The sequence below is a fragment of the Coenobita brevimanus genome, chromosome 71 (genome assembly GCF_032717465.1).
Source record: "Coenobita brevimanus isolate Jiangsu-jjx chromosome 71, ASM3271746v2, whole genome shotgun sequence".
Taxonomy (NCBI): domain Eukaryota; kingdom Metazoa; phylum Arthropoda; class Malacostraca; order Decapoda; family Coenobitidae; genus Coenobita; species Coenobita brevimanus.
Genome location: NC_137024.1, coordinates 11,222,358 through 11,239,572, shown reverse-complemented (window position 1 = coordinate 11,239,572; position 17,215 = coordinate 11,222,358).

The following is a 17,215-nucleotide window of genomic DNA, read 5'->3' as shown; positions in this document are numbered from 1 at the left end:
TCTTTGTGTCTGTCTTTTTTTGTTGTGTATGTCGGAATTCATTTCTTATTTTTGTCTCGGTATCATTTTTCCTCCCTCTGCCTCTAATTCCGCTTTTCTGTTTATGCTTTCTCTCCCATTTATTGTTTACCCTTTCTTTCCATTTTTCTGTTCACATTTTCTCTTCTTTTCTTCTGTGTATCCATTATCTTCCTTTTCCCACCGTTTTTCCTGTATTCCCTTCTTCTGTCTGTGCATACGTCTGTGTATACACCTAGCTATATTTCTTGTTTTATTTGTTTATAATAATATCAGAGGTTATGTATGGTTCTTCTTTTGAATATCTACTGCTTATCGTCGTGGGTCGAGTTCTCAGTCGTTATGGAGTTACAATTAATTCAGATAATTTTTTATTACAGGGTCATCAGTAGGTAACTGTAGCTCCGAACTGGACCCATGTTGACGTATCACATGTTATTAAAAATTTACCCAAGTACAAACGTCTGACTCAGTTCAAGGCCCACGCTGTATATGTATATGTCTGTCTGATGGTAATTATACCTGTTTGTGTCGTTTATCAATATTACATTTACACATGACGAATCTCCCCTGTTTGTGTCCATCTTTCTTTACACCCGTCCATCCATATATATAAATCATCTATTTGTCTGTTTATACCCGTCTATATTAATCCATTCTGTTTATCCATCTGCCTGCTTGTCTATCTGTGTCTGTTTGTCTCTTTTTCCAAATGATTTTAGGAGAATTTCAAATGTTCATCTGTGTCTGTCTGTTTGTCCATCTGTCTCTATCATTGCTTCCATCCACTAAGTCGCAATCTACATGTTTATTTATCCAAACCTCTAACATTCTCTTTTATCTATCTGACGTCTATCAATTTGTCTATCTTGCCTCCCCCTGCGCCCTCAAGCGACCCTTTAGAATCCCACCAGGCTTTCTCTTTCGCTCCGGTAACTCACAGGAGAGAGAGAGAGAGAGAGAGAGAGAGAGAGAGAGAGAGAGAGAGAGAGAGAGAGAGAGAGAGAGAGAGACCCAGATGATTGATGAGAGGAATTAAGGAAGGGGAGGGGAAAGGACTCTAATGAAGATACAAAATAATATCCCTTAGAAACATTACCTTTTTTCTACATAATGTGTGTGTGTGTGTGTGTGTGTGTGTGTGTGTGTGTGTGTGTGTGTGTGTGTGTGTGTGTTCGGAGGATGGAAGAGGAGTAACGTGGACAGGCTAGGGTGAGGGATGAGAGGGAAAAAGAGAATGGGATTGTAGGACAAGGGGATGGGAAATGATAAAGACGAAAGGAAAGGAAAGCAGGTCAGTGAACGGAAATGAAGAAAGCATGTAAGTGAAAACCACTGGAGGGAAAGGAAGAGGGAAGAGTGGAGAGTAAAGAGGGAAGGAAAAGTGAGAGAAGATGACGGGAGAGAATGTAAGGAAGCAATAGGAAGGGGAAGGGGATATCTGGATAAATAATTATGGATTGAGAATACTGAAGAAAGGAGAGGGAAGTACTGAGGAGAAAGATGAAAGAAGAAAGGGACGGGAAGGGAAGGAAGCGATGGAAAGGAAGGCAAATAAATAATAAATCTTGTGGTTGGAAGGACGGATAATTTAATAAAGGAAAAGAAAACAAAAGTTCGGGACTGGAGGGAAGGGAGGAGAAGGCGGGAGAGGAATAAGAGAAAGCTAGTAGAGAAAATGAAAGTAAAATTATAAGGAGACAGAATACTGTGAATGTGGAAGAGGTGAAAGGAAGGTTAGCGGAGAGGAGAGGGGAGGTGAAAAGGAAACGGGGTAAAAGCAGAAAGGTAATTAATGAGGTAAGAAGCTGAGAAGGAAACATAGAGAAATGAAGAAAATGAATATGTTATACAAGAGTGGAGGAGAAAATAGCGAGGGGAGATAAGGTGGAAGGAAGAAGGATGAGGGAAGGATAAGGAAAGAGCGGAAAATATTCAGCAAGAAGTGATGAAGAAGTGTAAAAAGGGCTACGTGTGCTGTATAGAAAAGGGAGACTGAAGATGTACTGAAAAGATGGGTGTATAGAAGCGAGAGTGGGTGTGTAAAGAAGTAGGTGGGGGAAGGGCGATAAGGTACTGTGTGTAGAACGAAAGGTGGGTTTATTGAAAGGGGGATGGACGTGCAGAAAGGAGGTTGATGTGCAGAAAGGAGGTCGGGTGTGTAGAACAGGATGTGGTTGTGCAGAAAGGGAGCTGGGTGTGTAGAACGGAGTGTGTGTGAAGAGAAGTGGGTGGGTGGTCGGAGATAAGGTCGTGTGTGTAGAACGAAAGGTGGGTTTATAGGAAGGAGGGTGAGCGTGCAGAAAGAGGGTTGGTGTACAGAAAGGGGGCTGGGTGTGTAGAATATAGTGTGGGTGTATTAAAAGGAAGATGGAGAACATGGACGAGCAGAAAGGAAGATGGATGTGTAGGGATGTGTAGAAAGGATTTTTTTTTTTTTTTTTTTTTTTTTAAGAATGTTGGGTGTGTAGAAAGCAAGGTGGGAGACAGAAAGAAATGATATTGTGGGTGAGGAATCGAGTAAAGGAAGCAAGTATCATACCCATTTACTATGAGGGATCTTCCAAAATTTAATATAATCGTCTGGGGTGGGAACAGCAAAATAAAAGTGACGTAAATGTACAGAAAGAATTAAGAAGTAACTTTCTAACCCTACGAAAACGAGAGATTCGAACAATAATGAAGTCGACGATGCTGACTATGATATTGAAATCTGGCTCAATACACGTAATCATTTGGTCCTTTCTTTGCTCCCCTTTGCTTCTGTTGATATAGGCCGGTTCCCAGGTTCCATAAATAGCTACCTCTTTCATCCGCCCTTGTCTGTGTTCTGTATCCATGAATTGAAATATTCCTCCAGTGTTTGTACAGGGTGATGGGTGAGGCTGAGAGGTGGAGGAAAGTGATGGGTGAGATGTGAGTAATGATGTTGGTATGTGGTGGTGGTTGGGGTGGTGAAGGTTGTCAGTGGGTGTGGGTGACGATTGGAATGATGGTTGGTATGAGTGGTGATTATGATGATGAAGATGAGGTGGTAAACATTAGATGTACGGGTATATCGGTGATGAAGGTCATGGTGAGTGTGGGTGGTGATGCTGGTGTTGGTGGGTTTTGATGGTGGTTGTGGTGATGGGTGTGGGTCTTGAAGGTGGTGATGGTGGGTGTGGGTACTGATGGTCGATGTGGTGGGTGTGGGTGTTAATGGTGGTGATGGGGTGGGTGATGATGGTGGGTGTGGGTGGTGATGGTGGCGTGGGTGATGATGGTGGGTGTGGATGGTGATGGTGTGTGTTAGTAATGATGGTGGATGTTAGTGGTAATGGTGTGTGACGGTGGTGATGTTGGGTTACTCTGGTGATAGTGGGTGGTGTTGTGTTGGTGGGTGGAGTAGTAATGGTGGGCGTGGGTGGTGATGCTGGTGTTGGTGGGTGTTATTAGTGGTTGTGGTGATGGGTGTGGCTCTTGAAGGTGGTGACGGTGGGTGTGGGTACTGGTGGTGGATGTGGTAGGTGTTGAAAATGGTGACGGTGGGGTGGGTGATGATGGTAGGTGTGTGTGGTGATGGTGGGTGTGAGAAGTGATGGTGAGTGGGAGTGGTGATGGTGGGTGTGAGTAGTGATGGTGGGTGTGAGTAGTGATGGTGGGTGACTGTGGTGATGATGGATGACGGTGGTGGTTGTGGGTGAAGTGATATGGTGGGTGTGGGTGGTGATGCTGGTGCTGGTTGGTGTTGATAGAGGTTGTGGTAATGTGTGTGGACCCTGAAGATGGTGATAGTGGCTGTGGGTGATGATGGTGGGTGTAGGTACCGATGGTGGTTGTGGTCGGTGTGGATGCTGATGGTGGTGATGACGCATGAGCGCAAGTGCAAACACACACACACACACACAAACATTTTATATATATATATATATATATATATATATATATATATATATACAGTACACACACACATCCTCCTCGTAATTAGATGATAAAATGAATCAGGTATGAGATAGATAATGGGAGAAAGAACAACTGCAAACAGGCAAAGGGAGGTGAATGAACTGAACAAATGATGTATGAAGATAAATATATGAAGAAGATTGTAAACAGATATTACGGGGTATTAAGGAAAAAGGTTTGAGGAGGTAAAAATGTGATAACGAAGGGGAGAGAATATAAAGGAAGAAGATGATTACCACACGTCTCCTTTTGATACCGCATCTTCCTTCCGCATTATCCTTCTTAATTCCTTCTTATTTTTGCGTACTGACTCTCTCTCTCTCTCTCTCTCTCTCTCTCTCTCTCTCTCTCTCGTCAATCCCCTGGGTCAGGAATATACGACAGACAGGGAACGGGAGAATAAGGGTGTGAGTGAGGAGGTCAGCGGATATGTCCCCTCGAATGTCTTTGAAGTGGAGGGTCTGATGCGGCACAATAAAAAGGCAGCGAATGATTCCTAGTGGAAATGCCACGCAATCTAATTAAGCCATCAAATCAAAATTTATAACCAAATTCACATTTTCACAGAAATGATTCTTCGGTAACATTTATATAAGACATCCACAAGTATTTTGGTACGTAGCATTGTTCTACTTTCAGTAATCATTCTTTTGCCCAAAACTGAGAAGGGGGCACTCCCCCCACGCTCCTTCACCCCGTCCCCCCGGTCCATGCTTGCTGCCGTTCTTGGACTGGATGGTGCTATAATCACAAGACACGCAGTTTTAACAGAGCCCTCCATCCTTCCACGTCTGTTACAGTATGCACTTCACACAAATTCCCTATCGGGGACTTCAGCGGTAAGAAATTGCCTCAGCCACTCCCCGGGACGTAAGTATGGCCGAAGAGGATCAACGACCATTTCTTTGTCTACAATACTGGTCCTTTAACAGGGTAGAGAGGTGGGACAGTAAGGCAGGCATTTTCCAGAAGACCCCAGTCTTTCTTTGCAACACGACCCGCAACAGTGTGTCTACATCCAGGCGTCTTCTGTGCCGGCGGCTGAACAAGGACAGAGGGGAAACAAAACAACAAGAGCCAGAAGGTTCTTCATTACCCAGCCCTTGTGGAAAAACGCACTCAGACGAATTACAATACGACATACAAGTACTGAGACTAACTGCTTTTAACTTATTCACCTGATTCTTCTCTCTCTCTCTGTCTCTCTTTCTCTTTTGACACTTTTACGAAACACTAATCACGCTGAAAGGATTAATCAACGGTAGGATACACAGGTACTAAGGCTAATCGCTTTTATCCTGTTATTTGAATGAAGAATGTTCAAGCTGATTTCTCCTACTATCACAGTTTTATTTGAAACGTATGCAACCCTCGTATGAAAGAGGTTAATATTAAGTAGGCTACGACCAACAAGTGCCGTATTTAACGCCAACGATAATTACATCTCTATGCTTAATAATGCCAACTGGTGGTGACAAAACAAAATTCAATTACGCGTCACTGTTATCACGTGGTCAACCATCAATATTTTTTCCACCAACCCTGAACCCCCTCCCCCTTACACACACACACACACACACACACACACACACACACACACACACACACACACACACACACAAAACCCACCTTCAAGTTCTCGAAACAAACATATAAAAGTATTCGTACTGAAACATTTTACTGTTTCTCTGAATTCTTTTTTACTATTTCTTTTATTTTTCACACTTACACTTGTGGATCTTTTCTTCTCCGATACTTTTACCCTGGGAATTCCTCATGTGCATTTTTCTTCCAAGCTTGTCTCACTCTTATCTCACGGCTAGTTTATAAGGCTGTACATTCGTAATCCAAGTAAGCCTTTCGCTACTTCTTCCTTTGGGATTTGTCATGAACATTTCAGATTGGAAACTCGTCTATTATATTTATGCGTTACTGCAAGAGAATATTAACGTAACATATCCATAAATATACTGTTATGGACGATGTGCAGCAGCAGAGAGAAGACGAAGAAGACGATGATAACAGCGAGGAAGAAAATAAGAGGAAGATGACAGAGAAGAGTTGAAAAAGTACTTACGGTTGCGAAAAGAATGAGGAAAAGAACCCCCTTATCGCAACTGGGTGGTAATCCATTAAGCAAAAAACACAGGATGGCACCGGAGGACTATATTTCTCAGTCGGTTCACGCTGTATTTCTCTCTCTCTCTCTCTGCATGTCCGTCAGGGCGGCTCATGACCCAGCTTATGACCTTTCACTTCAAGAAGCATCGAGATCTTAGCGCCTCTTCTCCAATCTTGCGCTCCAAGACACTCAATTTTTTACTGACATTTTCTATTCGCAAGAAAGATACCCATTACCGGTATCAGATTTGTTTCACTTGTGTCAAGCTTCATTCTTCATCATCTTTCTCACTGCAGTGTAAATTAATGAAACATTCTCCGTCCTGTTTATTACACCATAATTTCCAATTTTTTTTTCATTGCAGCCAAACCTTTCCCTAATTCCGAGCTCTATTATTGTGGGACGGAAAGATATTTATGGCTCTAGAGGTGTTACGCCACCACCGCCACAGTCAAGCCGGTGGACAAGTTTACACACACAACGGGTGTATGGAAAAGGAAACCTAATTGACTTTATAATCGTAGTTCCCCTCCTCCCCTCCCCGCCTTGAAACACACCAATACGACATACAAGTATCTCCTTGTGAAAAATGTATGCTGATAACCAGACCACATCTGAGTGTGCAAATTTGTACACAAAACTGGTCAGTGGTACAGACCTTGATTATTGTTTTTCAAACTTTGAGTTCCCCATCAGCATCACACTTTGCAGATCCCTTATCTCCTCTCAACCACTACCATATTGACTGAGAAGCGTTAAACAAAATATGTCACAGGTAAATGTGATACTTATTGCTTTCCTGAGTCTAGGTGATCTCCATCATGCATGGCAACTTGAAGATACTGCATCTCAGTGCCGAGTTCACCTTTGGTTGTGCAGCTGCCCACATAATGTGATCGACCTACGGTAAAGACCCAGCATAATGATTATGTGTTCTTATAGCCACTCTGCCACTGTTGTCCCACAGTACCACAGCTTGTGGACACTATACATCAGTAATCGGGCGAAGCACGTCTAAGTCTCAACCATTCAAACTTACCCAGCGCCCAGAATTGGATCACAGTTAGTAGATGCTGTCTTTCAGGAGTCAGGCAACCTCTGACTGTGAAACTTTGCACACCAAACAGGCCCTGGTACATGCCCACCCTACCGAGACTGAAGATTGCAGGACCCCTCGCCCCAGTATCCCCCGACTTAAATAAAACCATCTGGCAGTAGCCGGAATGCTGATAAAAAGCCACTGTATTGAAGAGGCTAATGGACATTGCTTGTATTTTTTTTTTTTTTTGGTTCAATAAGAAATGAGAAACTGTTCACTGCCTCCATATTTTCATCAGTCACTGAAAGATGAACAAAACGCCAAATCAATATCCATTAATTCTGAAACGCCTAACTGGAAGTCATAGGCAGCGCGAAACCCCGAGTGAGGGAAAACAGTTCCGCAAGTGAACAGTTCTGTGCATGAAAGAGAACTGGCAAGTGAACAGATCTGAGCATGAAAGAGAACTTGTAAACTCTTCATTTACAGAGGTGAGAAGACATGCGGCATGAATGTGTGGCTTGACCCGTGCTGTGTGCCCGCAAAAATAGAGGGTGCAGCACAGAGTACAAAAACAGCAGTGGGCAGAGTAAATGAGACTGAAGAGGGAGAGAGATGAAACGCTGCGACAGAGCTGAAAACATTTAGTGAGAAGGTGAAAGCTGATTAAACAAAAAGTCTTTGGCGTCACTATGAAGTCCTTTAAGTGGTGAGCGTCTCACATGAAAGCTGTACTCCATACAGGGACAAATCAGGCTCATGTAAAAACTGAGCAACAAAACAGGCTTAAACAAAGCACTGAGTTTCTTCAGTACATCTGACATCTTCGAAGGTGATTCTACAGTTGAAGTCAGATATTCCTGGAAAGACAGATCACGACAAAAAGAGACGTCGCCAGTCGATTTTATTAAACTTACAGGAGATTCCGTACAGAACAAGTTAGAGATTAAAATATAAGCATTCAGGGGCCTCAGTGCTAATCGTCCGCCAATTTGAATGCAGGAGTGGCCTTTTATTTCTTGTTAACTAAAGGATGACTGCATCTGGGGCACTTCTGCAAAGTTTGGTAAAAATTCGTTGACAACATTTGAGTTATGATAATATCTGATTTGAAGGGAATGGGGAAAACGGCGAAATTCGCTGTCTTTCGTGAATATTTCAAATTATCCAAAATAATTATGTTTTTTGCTAATGTGCAAGCTAACTACACACCATATTCGAAAAAAAAAAATCTCTCCGTTGCTGAGATGCAATTTGATATATGGCGGCTAGTATTCGGCTGTCTTTGATCAAATCCTCAACAAAAGTTAATTAATTCTGTCCATCCATATAGTTGCTGTTTCAAGAATGTTTGATGGAAAGTCGTCCACAACTTGTAGAGATAATTTGGACACACACACACACACACACACACACACACACACACACACACACACACACACACACACACACACACCGACAAAAACTATACCACTTCGCCTTGCTAAGGTGGGCTATAATAATCTCCATCAACCATTTCAGTACCACGACAATATACTGCTACGTTCATGTTACGTCTAAGCAGTGTTGCTCAGCTTAATAGATTCCTCCACAGTGAAGTCCTAGCTCATCTCATGAGCGAATATTGCACTCCCAGGCCACATGCAAGAAGTGTGAGAAACAGGGTGATGAGACTAAAGGATGTGCGGGTGAGGTGGAGATGGGGAGTAGAAGGGAGTACAAAGGAAACCAAACAGGAACAGACCTTATGGTCCTTTCGAGGTTGTTTGCTACAGAGTAGACTATGACTACGAGATCTAACTCTACATGCTGAAGGATAAGGATAGTAAAGCAAGAAGGCTCCCCCCGCCTCCAAACCCTCCAGTTAAAACTGGCAAGAAAAAGTGAGAAAAACTACCATGCAGCATGGAAAAACTGACATGGAAATTTTACAGGAAAGACTGAAAAGGAAAAGCTACATTCTGTAATACATTATCTATAAGCTACCAGTATGAATAACCCGAAGGAGAAAGAAGTAGTAAAGTAAAATGACTAATCAAATAAATAACTAGTGCATGTCACTATGTATGGGTACGTTGAGTTGACGGGACGTCTGCGGACACAGCGTGGAAATTGCACAGTGCATAGTGTGGATGTTCAGGGGTGGTGCGGCAACCTTGTCTGGCACTATTAAGGTAGGCAGCGATCAATCAGGCTCTAGCTCCGTTCATTCCACTGAAACTAGGAACTTTCCCATGTTGGACAAGCACACAAGTCACCTCCTTAAGCAGTGACCCCTGGTACATTAAAAAAAATCCCGATGGTGGCCGCTCAACTAAGAGGGCCCCTCTGTGATCCACAGCCCATCACAGGTCGAAAGTATGACTAGTGACCGTTAACTCAGGGCTATCTGTGCATATCCTAGTCTGTGCATATACTATATCTGCATTTAATAAATTGATCCAGGCTCTACTAAAAATAAAATAAAATGAAATAAAATAATAAAATTATACATACACTAGTGTTTTATTCAGGAGTAAACATATTAAGCTGGGGGTTAGACGATAAATACTTATCCAGGCGACCTTTAAAGGTTTGTACTATATTACAATTTACTACATTGTAGGGCAGTTTATTCCATATATTTACAACTCTATTGAAGAAGCAATGCTTAGCTACATGCGACTGAAATCATTTGCCAATTATTTTATGCCCATTGCCTCTAGTATAATTCGAGTGATCAACTGTGAAGTATTTATCGACAGCCATGTTATCATGTGCTTTCAATATTTGGAATACTTGAATTAAATCTCCTCGCATCCTCCGTTTTGTTAGGGTAATGAGATTCAGGGCTTATAAACGTTCCTCGTACAGTTTATTTCTCAATCTAGGTATCATCTTCGTCATCCTTCGCTGCACTCTTTCAAGCTTTTCCATATCCTTTTCATAATATGGTGACCAAAACTGAACGCACAACTCCAAGTGCGGGAGTACTAAGGAATTATACAAAGTGCGGATGATATTATCTGATTTATATTCAAATGCTCTGCCTATGAATCCAGTCAATTTATTGGCTTTTTTCACAGCTTCTGTACATTGTTTGCTTGGTTTCAAATCGTTTGTTATTATAACTCCTAAGTCATTTTCATGGTTTACCCTATCAAGTTGGACATTATTCATGCTATAACTTGCTCTTACATTTTTACTGCCATTGTTTAGCACTTTGCATTTATTAGTATTGAAATCCATTTGCCAGACTTGGGCCCAGTTAAACAGTTGATCAAGATCTCTCTGAATTGCCTGTCTTTGCAGTGCTGTATCTGCTCTGTTACCTATTATAGTATCATCAGCAAATTTTGAAATCTTACAACACAATCCTTCGTCAATATCATTTACATATATTAAGAAAAGAATAGGACCTAACACTGAACCCTGCAGCACTCCACTTGTAACCTTTATCCACGCTGATTTTTTTCCATTTATTACAACTCTTTGCTTTCGTCTGGTGAGCCAATCTTCAATCTTCTGAAACCACGTGTCTTTAGCTTTTGAAGGAGTCTTTTGTGTGGAACTTGTGAAAAGCCTTTTGAAAATCGAGGTAGACCACTTCAACAGATTTAGTCTCGTAGTACATGTTCAGTATATCAATGAAAAAGTCCAGCAGATTCGTGAGACAAGAGTGATTATTACCAAAACTATTTTGCGAATCTTTTACGAGATTGTTTGTTTCTGTTTCAAAAACTTGTCTCTGATAATGGTTTCAAGCAATTTGCAAACCACAGATGCTAAACTAATTGGGCGGTAGTTTTCTGGTTGGGCTATGTTGCCCTTTTTTTAATATTGGGGTTACGTTAGCAAGCTTCCATTCGTGTGGCACCTTACTGCTCTTAAGTGATGAGTAAGAAAGTTCAGACAAAGGCTTTGATATTTCATTCTGTAGTTCCTTCGATACACGTGGTGATATTTTGTCTGGTCCTGGTGTTTTATCTTTCAATCTGTTTATTGCAAGCAGTACGTCGCGGTCGCTAACTGTAATTTTAGTGATTATGTTGCCCTCTTCTATAGGAATGGGGAAAATAGTAGGAATCGTATGTAAATTTTCTGTTGTAAATACTGATGCGAAGAAAATATTAAGAATTTTCGCCATCATAGTTTCATCATCAGTGTGCTCTCCGTTATCTGTGATTAAGGGACCGATTGATGGAGTTATTACATTTTTGCTTCTTATGTAACTGAAAAATTCTTTGGGATTTGATTTACTGATACTTGCAATAAGTGCCTCAAGGCTTTTCTTACTGCATTTAATTAATTTTTTGGCTTATCGTCGAAGTGCATCGTATTCATTTTTATCACTTTGACTCTTTGTGGTATTATAATTCTTATATGCAAGATTTTTTGCTTCTAGACAATGTTTAATGTCGGAGTTCCACCATTTGGGTTTAGACTTTTTGGCAGGCCTTCTGTTGCTCATTGGAATACATAACCTGACGGCAGTGTTGAGAGGGTGGGTGGGTTTGAGGATGAGGTAAGAAGAGAGGTGGGGCTGAGGGGGGAGTGGGGATGAAAATGGGGAAGGTGGAGGTGATGGGCCATAGAGACAAAGCTTTACGAGGACATCAGAGTGGAAACAACGGGAATGCGGTGACGGGGCGGAGCGAAGTATGACAGGAAGTGAGGAGTGACAAGGAGTATGAAGGGTGGCAGAGAATGTTAGTGGTGACTGGCGGTTGTGAGGGGTGACTGTCTGTTGTGAGGGGTGACATGGGGTGTGGCGGGTGACAGGGGGTGTGAGGGATGACAAAGAGTGTGCCGGGTGACGGGGGGTGTGAGGAGTGACATGGGGTGTGAGGGGTGACAGGAGGTGTAGGGGATGACAGGACGGTAGGTGAGTGGAAAGGGGTGTGAGGGATGACAGGAGGGTGACGGTTGACAAGAGGGTGTGGGGTTATAACGGGTGTGAGTAGTGACTGATGATGTGACGAGTGACAGTGTTAGGAGTTACTGTTCATTATCTATGCACCTGTCAAAAATCATCCTTTTAAAGAATACCTAACCAAAAGAAAGCCCACATCAATATCTGTACTCATTAAGTGTACCCTTGTACTTACAAGACTTGTAGTATGGCCAGAGAGGAACGCAACTTACCTGCAAAAGCAAAATGCAAAGTTAATTTTAGAGTATACGCACTGCTGTTATGATTTGCTAACAACAACAAGTTTACTGCTGCAGCGGGGAAAAAAAAAAAAAAAAAACTAAGTAGATACTCAACCCACATATACATGTAGTTTTAAGACTTGAAAATTATCTTTTGCCCGGAAATAATAAAATGTCAAACAAGAAAATATTTAAATGGCAATACTGTAATGTGAAAACCTGACTTTAACTTCTGACCGTGATATTTAACATATCGTACAATATAACAATAATAAAATCGCCGGGTAATTCGACGGTGACGATAAATTTATCACATCAGTATGGTGAGTTTTCGGTTAAAACTTGTCTCAACTTACCGCTAGAGTAGTCACCGTGGGTCTGCCTGCTAACTGTATTTGGCTGTGCCACTGGCTGTTATTCCTTTCACCTAATGAAGTCACCCTCTGTTCCTTGATGAACGATTATATTATTTCATGTTTTAATTGTTTGTATCAACAAGATTTTTACACCAGCCCGGCCTCGGTTGTCAGACAGTCACAAATGAGTCATATTACAGTACTTAGAAACGGGTAACAAACAGTTGTATTAACCCTTTCACTTTAAATTATCTACTTTATAATTCATTTCGGCTGATGTCGGACTACTTTTGTACCAAAGAAATATAAGTAATCAATATCGATTAAAAGTATCACACTCAAAGTTCCGATGAACAAGAATAAAAAAAGAAAAAAATAAAGAAAAAATCGTTGCATTTCCTTCCATCTTACGACTGACTATTATATTTAACTCACTGACACTGTCTGCTGTCAAAGGACTGAAGTTTCATATTAGCGGATCCGATGGAAGGGTTAGAAGGCACGACTAAAGGATTGTCATTTTTTTTTTCTTGCAAGGACAGCATCAGTGTAAATGAATACAACGCCAAAACATGAAAAGCTTTTCAGACAGCTATATAATTTTTTTCATTGCTTACATTTAAATGCCATCTTCAATGGACTGTGATGAACCAAAGTTCACAGATATTTCTCTGCCAGCAGTGGCAATGGAAGGCTTTAAATAAACTGTTATTTGATGACACTGTGAAGAACACACCGAAACGTGTGAGAAGGAAAGATTCTCCTGTCCTATGGGAGAATGAGAACTATGGAGGACAGGAAACAATGCTGGCAGAGAACTGTTGGTGAACATCGGTTCATGGCTGAACATACAACGCATTATTAACAATAATATAATATTATTATATTTCCAGTACAAAACGGCTACACATACCAAGCAAAAATATACAAGGCTAAAGAAGATGGTCTAATGCAAACCATTAAAGAACACACTGTACAGATCTTTCTAAGCCATGATAACAGAGTCCCTTTTATTAATAAAACCCAAAGCATTCGCTCACGAATGCGAGTCGGCCGCCACCACTAAAAAACTAGATCAGTAATCCTCTGGCAATCAGAGGCATACGAGTGTCATCACAGGTTCGCCCAAAACGAAAAAAAAAAAAAGCTCATGATTTCGCCCACCTAGTTTCGGTGTTTGTTTGTTCCTGTCTAAAAAAAACAAAAAAATGGTAATCGGAGGTAATCGGAGGCATATCGAGGCATCGCCAAAATTAATAAACAGCAAGCCAAATATCCCAGGATACTGCCCACAAAGTTTGGAGACAATGTGCCCAATCGATTTTGAGATATTTTAGCAACACACACAGAACACAGACACAGGCGTTTACATTATCGCCTCGCTAAGCAGGTGACAGTAAAGCATTAGTTGTGGCTCTACTGACGCTGGGAGGTGACGGACGACTTTGGAACTCGGTCTCATGGTCACAGGAGGATTCCTACAACCATCTAAAGAGGTAATCCTATTTCTTCTCGTGTCTGTGTGTGTGTGGGGGGTGTATTGTTGGTGTAGGATATGAGTTTGTGGTGTCTCTGCTGAAGGTGTTAGTGCTTTATTAATGATGTGGGTGCTGGAGTATTGATGTAGGTCTTGGTGTGGTAAGTACAGTACTGCATTTGAGCAACATTAGTCACAAGTATGTGTTGATGGTTCTTGAGTATGGTGACGTCATGTATCTTGTGTTGTGGTGTAAGTGGTGATGATCTGGTGTGGCAGGCGGTGTACTGGTGGCACCGCAGAATTGGTGGTATTTATTTACCTGATAATATTAGAGATATTCGAACGACATCAATTCCAAGTCAGTGCAGAAGGATTATGAGTAAGGTCGTTTTGTGTGCGTTTTTGTGGCGTAGGGTTCTAGTGGTGTGGGTGCTGGTGTGGCTCGTGGTATGGCGGCGTAAGTGCAGTACCGTACTTCTAGTGTGAGAGCGACACAAATTCCAAGTTAGTGGAGGCGATATATGAATGTGGGTGTGTAGTGTCCTTGTGGTGTAGTGGCAAGAGTGCTATACAGCTGTGTGAATACAGTATTAGAGATGTTAATAACAAAGTCAAAGTTATTGGGGATGGTTTGTGGGTGTAGGTGTGTGGCGTGAGTGTCTGGTGTAGTGGTATGGGTGCCGGTACAATGTTATGGGAATAATGTTAGTGGTATTACGGGAACTTAAGTTACAAGCCATTGCAAGTGATTTATGGGTGTGGGTGTGGCGGTGAGGGAGTCTGGTGATGGTGGAGTAAACACACCTGTTCCTCCTTGTAAACTCTGCTCGAGGTCTGCATCAACCTTGCCTTTTAACGTCACTCATACGTAACTCCATCTTACCACCACTGACCCATCGGTGAAGACATACGTTTACATCTTAAGTCTCATCAGTGTCGTCCTCCTCCTCCTCATCATCATCATCGTCATCCTAACCCTACTTTCACTGATATATACGCTGGATAGAATACAAAAACAGGAAACGGAAAAGAAAAAAAAAAATAGGGAAAGATCATCAGTACCTAATAGAATGGGTCTTACATTGGCTTTTTCAGTATTCAGCTACTTACGTTCTCGAAATTCTCGGCTCCAACAGACCAACGATTTATACAATACTGTACTTTTTAGTGTCTCTGGGGCAGAAAATTTAGACAGTATGAAGCTGAGTTTAGTCCAACCCTCGCCACATGCATATCCATACATGTGCACTTCATATATACGCATTTCTCCCATCCATTCTTTTGCCTCCAAAATTCCAAACCTCGCTGACAAAATATTTCAGCAAATCAATCAATACTCTTCCTGACCATCCACGACTCCTCCCATTCTGCAACTCACCTATATATTCCTTTTTTAACATCCTACTTCCAACCACTCTGTATGTCACCACGCAATGTAACAATACTCCTCTCAGTCCTGTCATCAGTTGACTTCCTTACTCCACACCGTTCACGAGACTCTATAGGTTATTTCTTATCGTACACTATTCTTAACCTACATTAAAATGCAGCCGACATACATTCCTGAACAGTTGCATTTCTGAATCTTCAGAACTTAAGATAACGTAGTGTACTTATCACTGAGACCTGTAAGAATGTCTCGTAATTTCAACTTACCTTGATTTTCATCTCTGATATTTCTAAAACGTAGTGGTGTATATAGTTTTCAGTCACCTGATACAACAATGGCATATGTTTTAACACGTAATACGCTGTTATATCCTCTGAAGTGTCTAGCAACGCACTTAATAAGTTTTCATCCTTTATGGCGCCAGTGACTCATCATAAGGTATTAAAGAATCATCACGAGTAATACCCGTTAATATAAATCCTAATATTACTGTATAACATAGGTACATCACTGACTCCTTATTGTTTACCCACGCAAAATTACTCACCGTTACATAACTAACACAAGGCAATTAAATGGTATAAATGGGCTGTCATCTCAGAAGTGTGTGAGAATATGATCCGTCTACAGTAGGCTACATCATCCCCTTCACTAAATGTGGGTCTACCTTAAACTGAAAAGGAAAAAAACATCTGTTGGTAAAAAGAATTTACACAAAAACTCGCCATGCTACTGAAACGACTGACGTCTTCGCTAAGAGTGGTCACTCCAAGTGAATCATGCTCTTACTTCCCCCCCCCCCCATGAAAAAGGAAAAAATTACTGATGGAACTGGTATCAAGTGTGCCAGATATGTGATTGCTGCATCTTGTGGACTAAAAGGGAAACTAACTACGTACTCGAATACTACAGAAATTAGAGACACTCAGATGTAATCTCAGACTCTCCTGATTTAAGAATAAGGTTCTATCCTCACGGTTGAAGATTTTAGCACGTGTGATTTCAGCAACTCTGAGACGTAGTGTTTCAGTCAACCCCTTCTGTTTTAGGACGTCTTTTTATAGTGTTGTAGCAGCCAGGAGATTTTATTGAGCTAAGGTGAAATTTCTCGTAGAATCAAAAGCCATGAACTCCAGTATGCGGACGTCTCATTTATTTTTAATATTGCTACCGCCTTGTTTCTCTCAATGGGCATTGTGACGGCCACCTGGGCTGCAGGAATTACAACTTGTTCATATTTTCAGCTCTGGTTATAATAATATTTTAATATACGTGATATTAATACCTGTTCACAGTTCTGTTTCACAGTATAAGTGTTCTAGGAACAAAGACACTGATATCAAAACGCCTCACATCTTTAGTTCGCAAGATTAGTGTTAATACTAGAGATGTGTGATATCAAAGCTGGTCACACATTTTGCTCACAAGATGTTTCTAGTAAATGAGACGACATGTATACATCCTCTACATATCTTTACCTCTTATGATAATTCGGCTTTAATACTAGTTTCAGGCAGCCGATACAAAACTTACATTTTTTGCTCATAAGATTCGTGTTTTGATGTGAGAACCCTCGCCGGCCGTTAAATCACGGCTGCTTCGCTTTAATGCTTAGTTGCTGCTGGTTGCCTGGGGGTCACGTTGTCATGGTAGCTCTTGATGATGATTAACAAGAAGCTGTCAGACAAATGAGGCACTTAAATCCGGTGTCTCACACAGAATCAGATGCTAC